Consider the following 8207-nt stretch of genomic DNA (forward strand, 5'->3'; position numbering starts at 1 on the left):
CAAAAATAATAATAATAATAATAATTCCAACACGAGATTTTGATGAATCTACATATTTTAGATCTCCCTGATTTTGAAAAACGCATTATTAGAAAATGTCGGTCAGTTTGTGACAAAGATAACTCAAAAACGCTTTGACCTAGACGATTGAAATGTGGTATACTGTCAAAATTTGGTTCTTACATCAAATTTGCCGATTTCTATCAAATTTTGAGTAAAATCAGTTAACCCTTTAAAGGGCCATTTTTTTCTAGTCCTATTATGTTAAAATATTTTGAAATTAGAATAAGAAAAGGGATTCATTTAGCTTATTAGATAAATTTAATTTCATTAATTAATTAATTTGGTTAATCAATAATTAAGTATCAAATCAAGACACATCATTTTGTGTGAGATAAAGAACTAAAGCATCTAAGTTTCTGTCTTTCTAAAAAAATTTGTCAGAACTTATGCCAACCTACATAAATTCATACGAAGATTGATAAATTTGGTGGGAAGCATACTTCCTACGGCCCTAGAAAGGGTTAAGAAAAAGTCCATCTGTCCGATCGTTCGAACGTAAGTTAACACGATAACTGCAAAACAAAGAGAGCTAGGTAATAAAATTCGATATACAGATTTAACATCGATAGTGTAGACAGCTGTCAAATTTTGAGCCATATCCTACTACGAGGTGACTGTTTGTTGATCGGTACGTTCAGAAACATGCAAACGTAATAATTAAAAACGCAGTGACTTAAATATAAGAATTTGGTAGTGGATTTTGTGACTACAAGTGCAGTTTTGTGTCTTTTTTTGTTTCAATCGGTTGAGAAAAATATGCCTAAAATATAAATTCGCTGAGTTGAGTAAAAGTTTAATATTTCGTAACTATTGTACGCCAGAGCAATGTAAGGCATTCTCTGGCGTGACAAGTAGATTATAAAGTATTCGAGAAAGTTTTCGGGAAACTACACCCACTGGTTTTCCCTTTTTTATCAGCATTCTTTTTTTCTTTTAAACATTTTTATTTTCTCGTGTACGAAGTATAGTAATCGTCAAAAAATTCGAACTCGAGATTTTGACGAATCTCCACGTTTTAGACCTTCCTGAGCTCGAAAGATATATTTTTGGCCTTATATTTATCTATTTATCTATGAAAAAAATAAATAAAATTTTGAAAAAATTAATACAATTTTGTAAATGATAACAAATTTGCAGATTTTTATCACGTTTTAAGCGAAATCGATTCAGTGGAAGTGTGTCTGTCCCGTTGTCCAAATTTGATTTAACACGATAACTACAAAAGCAAAGAGAACTAGATAGATAAAATTTAGTTTAACATCTAATATTTAGATATGTGTCAAATTTAGAGTCAAATACATCGAGGACTAATTTTCTGTCTGCTTGTACTTTCGCATTTAAACGCGATAATTTAAAAGCACAATGACTTAAATATATGAAGTTTAGCATGCGATTTTGAGACTTTAATTGTAGTTCTTTTTGTCAAATGTTAGTTTCAATCATTTGGAAACAACTTTTATAAAATCCAAATTCTATTTTTGAGCATCCAATGCTAAATGCCAGGGATTAATCGCCAAAAAAATCGCCAAGGATCACTTGATAAATTCAATAAAAATGTTCAATCTACGTCAAAGATCAGTATTTCATCACTATTGTTCACCAATGCCACGCAAGGCATTCGCAACCTTACCCAAGGCCCATAATTTTATGTATGGAGAGGAGGTTAAGACTTTCGGTAGAAAGTATAAAAGAAAATTTTGGGGGAGAACGTTCTCGCTGGTTCAAGACATTAAAATTATGTACTTAAACTTGCATGTATTTAAGACATGTACTTAAACTTGCATGTATTTAAGACATGTACTTAAACTTATTTGAAACAAAGCTTTTTTAAAATCGAATTTGAATTGGAGTTACTATATTAAATTACACAGTTTTGTCTTTTTTAATTCAAATTCAAATTACAAACTAGACAAGAGATTAGAGACAGAAATATACCGAGAAAGCAATAAAAGTAAATTGAAATTAAATTGATGTTTTTTAATTGAATTAATTCTAAAAAATACCAAGAAGGTTGTTAATAGTACTTTCAAATAACATATCGGACACCACTATTTTGAAAGAAAAATTCAAATAAAATTGCAAAATAAATTGCAGTAGAATCATATAGTAATAAATTAACTCAAACATAAGAAAAGAAAAACTGCAGCTAAGCTTTAGATGACCAAATATATTTCGTGTCTTTCGATACAAACACTCTATTTCGAACAAGATTCGCTACCATTTTTTGACAAATCAATGAATGTTTCTATCAGCATAAACCCCTTCAGTGTAAAATAATTTTTCTCCTAGTCCTCATTAATAACAAGTAAGTGTAGACAGCATCCAAACGTAGAGTTATTTTTTCGTCCTTTGCACACAGGTGTGGTTATGCATTGTTTAATCTTATGAACACCAGCGAAGAAAAGTTTATTTATAAAAAATAATTATTTTAATTTATGATAGTTAATTAGATGTTAATGAATTATTTTATTGAATTAATATAAGATAATCTTGCACAAAATATTTCTCAATAACAATTATATATCGTTTTGAATTATTAGATTGATGTATTATATTTTCCCTTAAAATAATCTCACCAAAATTTTTTAGCTAAAGTTATAAGATTATTAGTGTTCGCTTGATTGATTGAGTTAAATACGTTTCGACAATGATGAATACAGGTGAGTTAACAAGTTATTAAATAAATTTAATGAATTCAGATTTAAAAATTACTTTTTAAGTTAATCACAAGAAGTGCTCGAACATTCGCTATTGTTTTATTACAAATATTAGAAACTCAATTAAATATTATTTTAATTTAATCAGATTTATATTCTCAAACGGAATAAGAGAAGTTAGGAAATTTTTTAATTAAAAGAATTTTAATGTATATGGAAGCATGATAATATTTAGATCTTGGTCTCATTATCTTTATATTATTTTAAAAATTTACTGTTAATTATAAAAAAAGCGATCAAGAACACATAAAAAATATAATTACTATCAATATAACGCTCATGTGTATGATTCCTATAACTAAAACAATGAAAAGTTTTGTTATAACATAATTATTAAAAATGGAGAAAAAAATCATTCCAAAATAAATTTGATGAAATTGAAAAGCTAATTTTTTTTTTTTAATTTTAAAATGGCAAAGCTTCGATTAATTTCTAATTAAAAATGTAAAGTTTTTTCAAGCATCAAATGCTTAACTATAAGTGTTCTACAAGATGTTTTGAATGATTTAATTATGGAAATTAATACGAAAACCTATAAATATTATCATGCTATTAAAACATAACAGTGTATGTCTGGATAACGTAATTCATAAGGCAGAAAGAATCTGCCGGCTATAATTTATTTTTTCACTCCAATTTTGTTTCAAACACAGTTAAAACAGAAAAATATTTGCACTGAACCTTTTTACAAAAAATGGTAAAAATAAAAATAAATATTTGATGGATGGAGGGTTTTCATGTAATTTTAGATTAAAGGATGTGTTGAAATTCAGGAAAATGTCTTTACAGCTTGAAAAAAATAAAAGGAAGCATTATAAATAATTAAACCTTAACAAAAAAAGTTGGTTCAAATATTTAGAATCTTGGATGAAATGGAAACTTTTCAAAATATTTCTTTGGCTTAGCGCTATTCTGAGAACACATTTTTGGAAACTTTAAACAATGTCCTGCGATGTTTACTTTTTCAGGGGAAAGTCTTCCTTTGCAAATAAAATACTTTCACAGATGATGGGTACGGGTAATAGTTTATTTTTAGGTGATTCGAAGCAACACAAAATAAATAAATTGCTCTAAATATATTTTTTAAAAATTTAAGTCTTTGGATAAGGTTTTTTTTTTTAATGGGTAACTCAATTTTCAACGATTTAATTAGAAGATTTTTAATATCTTCTTCTTATTATTTTTAGAATAATTTTCAGTTACAAAAAGAAGTCATTATCCGTCAAAAATTCATGTAGAAGTTCTTAAATAATCTGTCAATGAGATATAGTTGAAAAATGATAATATAATAATTAACATACAATTCATTTTATTGAGATTCTGTCATTTTAATGTTTCTTAAACCCAAACCATATTATTAGATATTTATTTCCCTAAATTTCTTTTATACTATTAAACTGAACGCCGCTTGTATATAGATCCAGACCAAAGCAATTACTACATCTGAATGATCAGTACAACCAAAAAATAATACAACACTGCAGAAATAGGACGTCAGAAAAAAACAACGCCATTCATTTTAATAATAAACAGAAAAATCGATATAATATACAGGGCAAAAAAAATATTCATACGTATTTCATTCTTCAACTTATCGAAAGTGAAGGAGTTATCATGAATTCGTTGGATAGGCCTTTTAAATGAATAAGGTTCAGCAAAAGATTCAACGCCGTATCGAACTGATCTTCTTAAGAGTCAAATGGCTTGCAGAGTTTTACTAGTTGATGTTTGTTGGCTTCTCTTCTGCTTCATCTTCGTCGTTATTGTCCTCATGTTACATGCCGTCATCTTTTCAATTCATCTGTACGTGACAAATTGTTCTTTCTTAGTTGCTTCTCAATTTACATCAACGATGAAACAGTCTGATAATCTGAAAAGGTGTGCAAGTTTGAGATTCGAACTTGCAACGTTAGGGTTCGTAGCCGCGTAACAAAGCCACTAGACAAAAGTGTACACTCGTGTCCGGAAGTTGTTATCTGGCTTATGATGTTACCACCACAACAGTCCCCCACCAGTGAGTCGGTAGAGTTTATTGCGCCAGTTATGACGAGCGACGAACGTGATTATCGCGCCAAGCGTTATGGCGAGCGACGAACGTTGTTATCGCGCTAAGTGTTATCGCGGGCGACGGCGAGCGCGTGTGAGTGGTTGTTGCCGGTAGATGGAGCCACGACAGTTGAATGAAGGATGCGGTTGTTCAGAACCAGGGTCACCAATGTGAAAGTTGAGATTCGAATTTGCAACGTTAGGGTTCGTAGCCGCGTAACAAAGCCACTAGACAAAAGTGTACACTCGTGTCCGGAAGTTGTTACCTGGCTTATGATGTTACCACCACAAAGGTTTGCTGACTTTTTAATGAATCGTCATCTTCTTGATTGATCCTTACAAAGCCTTGATGCCAAACCGCTTGGACAGTGAAATTGCTCACTACAAGCAAACTGTTGATCACTAGAACCAGCGAATTTTCTGCGTACTTCGATGCGAGAAATCCGTTTTTCATTACTTAGATTAAGCACTCTACTGTACTGATCTAAATAGCGAAGAACGGATCACGGGTATAACGATTAATCAATTTTTATATTCATGATTATATATATATATATATATATATAATCATGGATATTATATATATATATATATATAATTTTCATATACATTTGATCCCTTTTTATTATTATTATTTTTGTTTATTTTCTTCGTTTAAATTTCGTTTCGTTATTGTTTAAATCGGAAAAACTGTATGAATTTAGGATAACTTTTTTTCAAGTCACGGAAAATGCATAATTTTAATTTTAAACATCTCCGCTAATTTTTTTTTTCTTGTAACTTCCTTGTTTTGTCGCTAGGAGTACTGTAACATGTTCCATTGAATTCAGCATAGTCAATTTACTGTAGGTACACATTACTTTCCTGACATAAATGAGACGGGGTTTTGAAATTAAAAGACTGAAATGAACTTGACCGATCACCCTGTATATTTATTGTTATTTCATTTTTTTCTTCATACTTGGTTGGTGCAATTTTTATCTACTGAAATTTTCTAGACACCAACTCTTAGGCTAACTAAATCTGAACGTGGGAAGGGGGGGTGTGCCTTGTGCCTAATTTTTCCTCCTTCACTTTTATTATCAGTGATATTGCAAAGATAAGTGGTGTCTAGAATATTTTCACATTTTCAACCTGCTACCATATTAATTTTTTGAAAAAAAATAATTAAATAAATGCACCATTGTTTCTTTTCGTAGAGTCTCCTAAAACTGTTACTCCAAACAATTATAATCCTCCCCTCCTTCTCACAACCATCAATACATTGTAGATTTAAATAGTATTCGATAACGCTAATACTATTTACCTCTACGATGTAACGCTCGATCAGTGCGCAAAGCTAAGTTATTTATTTAGTTAAGGTTACTCTTTTCGAATCTCGCATGTTGCAAATAATAACAGATTGGCAACCAGCCAATCTGTTATCCTTCTGTTTCTTCCTCCTCCATCCTAATAAAATATTTGTCTTGTTTAACTCTTCGATAGATAACTATAATAGATTTATCTTTAATATGATTGTCTTGTTTTTAATTTTGAATAAACGGCTTCAATTCATGATCAAGATACACATAAAATGAGTTTCGCAAATTTAATTTTGGTATTCACTGTGATTCTTAAAAGAAAATGAACGGAAAGGTCACAACAGAGCATGCAATTAAATTTAGATGACAGAAGCAGTTAAGTTTGTCAGTGATATCAAGAAAATGCACTCTATTATTGATAAAACTAAATCATTATTTTTAGAGAAAAATTAACTTAAATAAGTTTAAACATGAGACTTTGAGTGAATTGAAGAAAGGAAAGCAGAAAATGATGTATATGAGAATAATCTTTAGAATAATATAAAATAAATAAAGAGTTTCGTCTAATTTGAGAAAAATAAAATATATTTTATATTCAGAATTAAAAAAAAATGTAAATAAAAAAGATGGGTTTTAAATAATTTTAAGTATTTTACACTTTGAGAAATTTTTGCAGAATCAACCATATTTCTGTCAGTGTTAACATTGCACGCGACAGTGAAATATTCTGCATCTTACATGACTTTGAAATATGCAATTCATTTTCTTTTAGATAAATTGATAAAAGTCTAGATGAGAATTTCTATACTTTCATCATGAAATTTCCAACCAAACAATCACTATGAAATGGATTTTAAAATATAGGTTACGTCAATGAAATTAATTATTCATAATCTAGCATATGTGATAAGCGCAATGCTACTGCAAATTTTGAATCGATTGCGCATTTTGATGATGTTTGTGATTTGATAGTGATATTATAGATATTGACACTATCCGAACTCTCATTTTAATATTTCCATTTTGGGGAATTCAGGGGTGTTTGTGGGACCCCAAAAAATCCCTTGAAACTTTTACGGACTTACTACCGACATTTTGGAGTTTTGAGAAGGGGGGGGGGAGAAATGAAAAATTACAATTATGAAGTATTGAATGACCTAATTATAAAAGTTCAATGAATTACTTTTTTTGCAAAATTAAGACCTTTGAACCCAGGTCACGTGATCGCACATCTGGTCGAACGAAGTCTCTCCCTTTTTTTTTCTGCCGCGCCTACTTGCCGAAAAGAATCCAGAAGAGAATGTCCGAGAACCGGGGGAATGAGTCATAACTCGCAATAAGAAAAGAACAAAAAAGAAGTTTTTTCCCCCTTTTCACGCATTATCACTGCCTTTGGAGAAAGAAAGGAAACGTTTTCACCACACACACTGACCTTGCGTTTTCTGCTTTCAAAGCAAACAAAATTACCCAGATCAAAATAAATAATTCATTATTATTCCTACTTCCATTTCAACGACGATCCCCGGAATTTCCGGGTATCGAAGTTCAAAATCCCCTGAATTCCGGGGTTTCCCCGGAGCACAAACACCCCTGGGAATTTCCCTACAAAATTGCCAACTGGAAAAAGCACTGAGAAAAATTTCTGAAAAGAAAAATTTTAATCTGAATTGTCAAGGCAATTAACTAGTAATTGAAAAAAAAAAATTTAATTCCATGATCATTTTTTTTAATAATCCATTATGAGTTTGCAATTATTAATAATTTAATCATTAAATTAAATCTTTTTTTTTTGTATATTTGTTGGTTGAAATACAGTAGTAAAAACTTAATGATAAAAGTTAAAACTAATGTTTTCTAATTGAACACGCAAATTCCATTCATATTTTAAGTTTTAAATGATAGAATATGTAGGCTGGATATAGTTAAAATGCAAATGTTTGAAAGACTTTAGAAGTAAGACTATTTGGAGAATGTTGTAGAAAATAGGTATTTGTGATATTTGCAGCATAAGGAAATGAATTGTACACATACAACCCCCCCCCCAAAAAAAAAAAAATTGATCATTTTTCTCCCAATAGGT

This window comes from Argiope bruennichi, chromosome 4, assembly GCF_947563725.1.
Source record: "Argiope bruennichi chromosome 4, qqArgBrue1.1, whole genome shotgun sequence".
Lineage (NCBI taxonomy): Eukaryota > Metazoa > Arthropoda > Arachnida > Araneae > Araneidae > Argiope > Argiope bruennichi.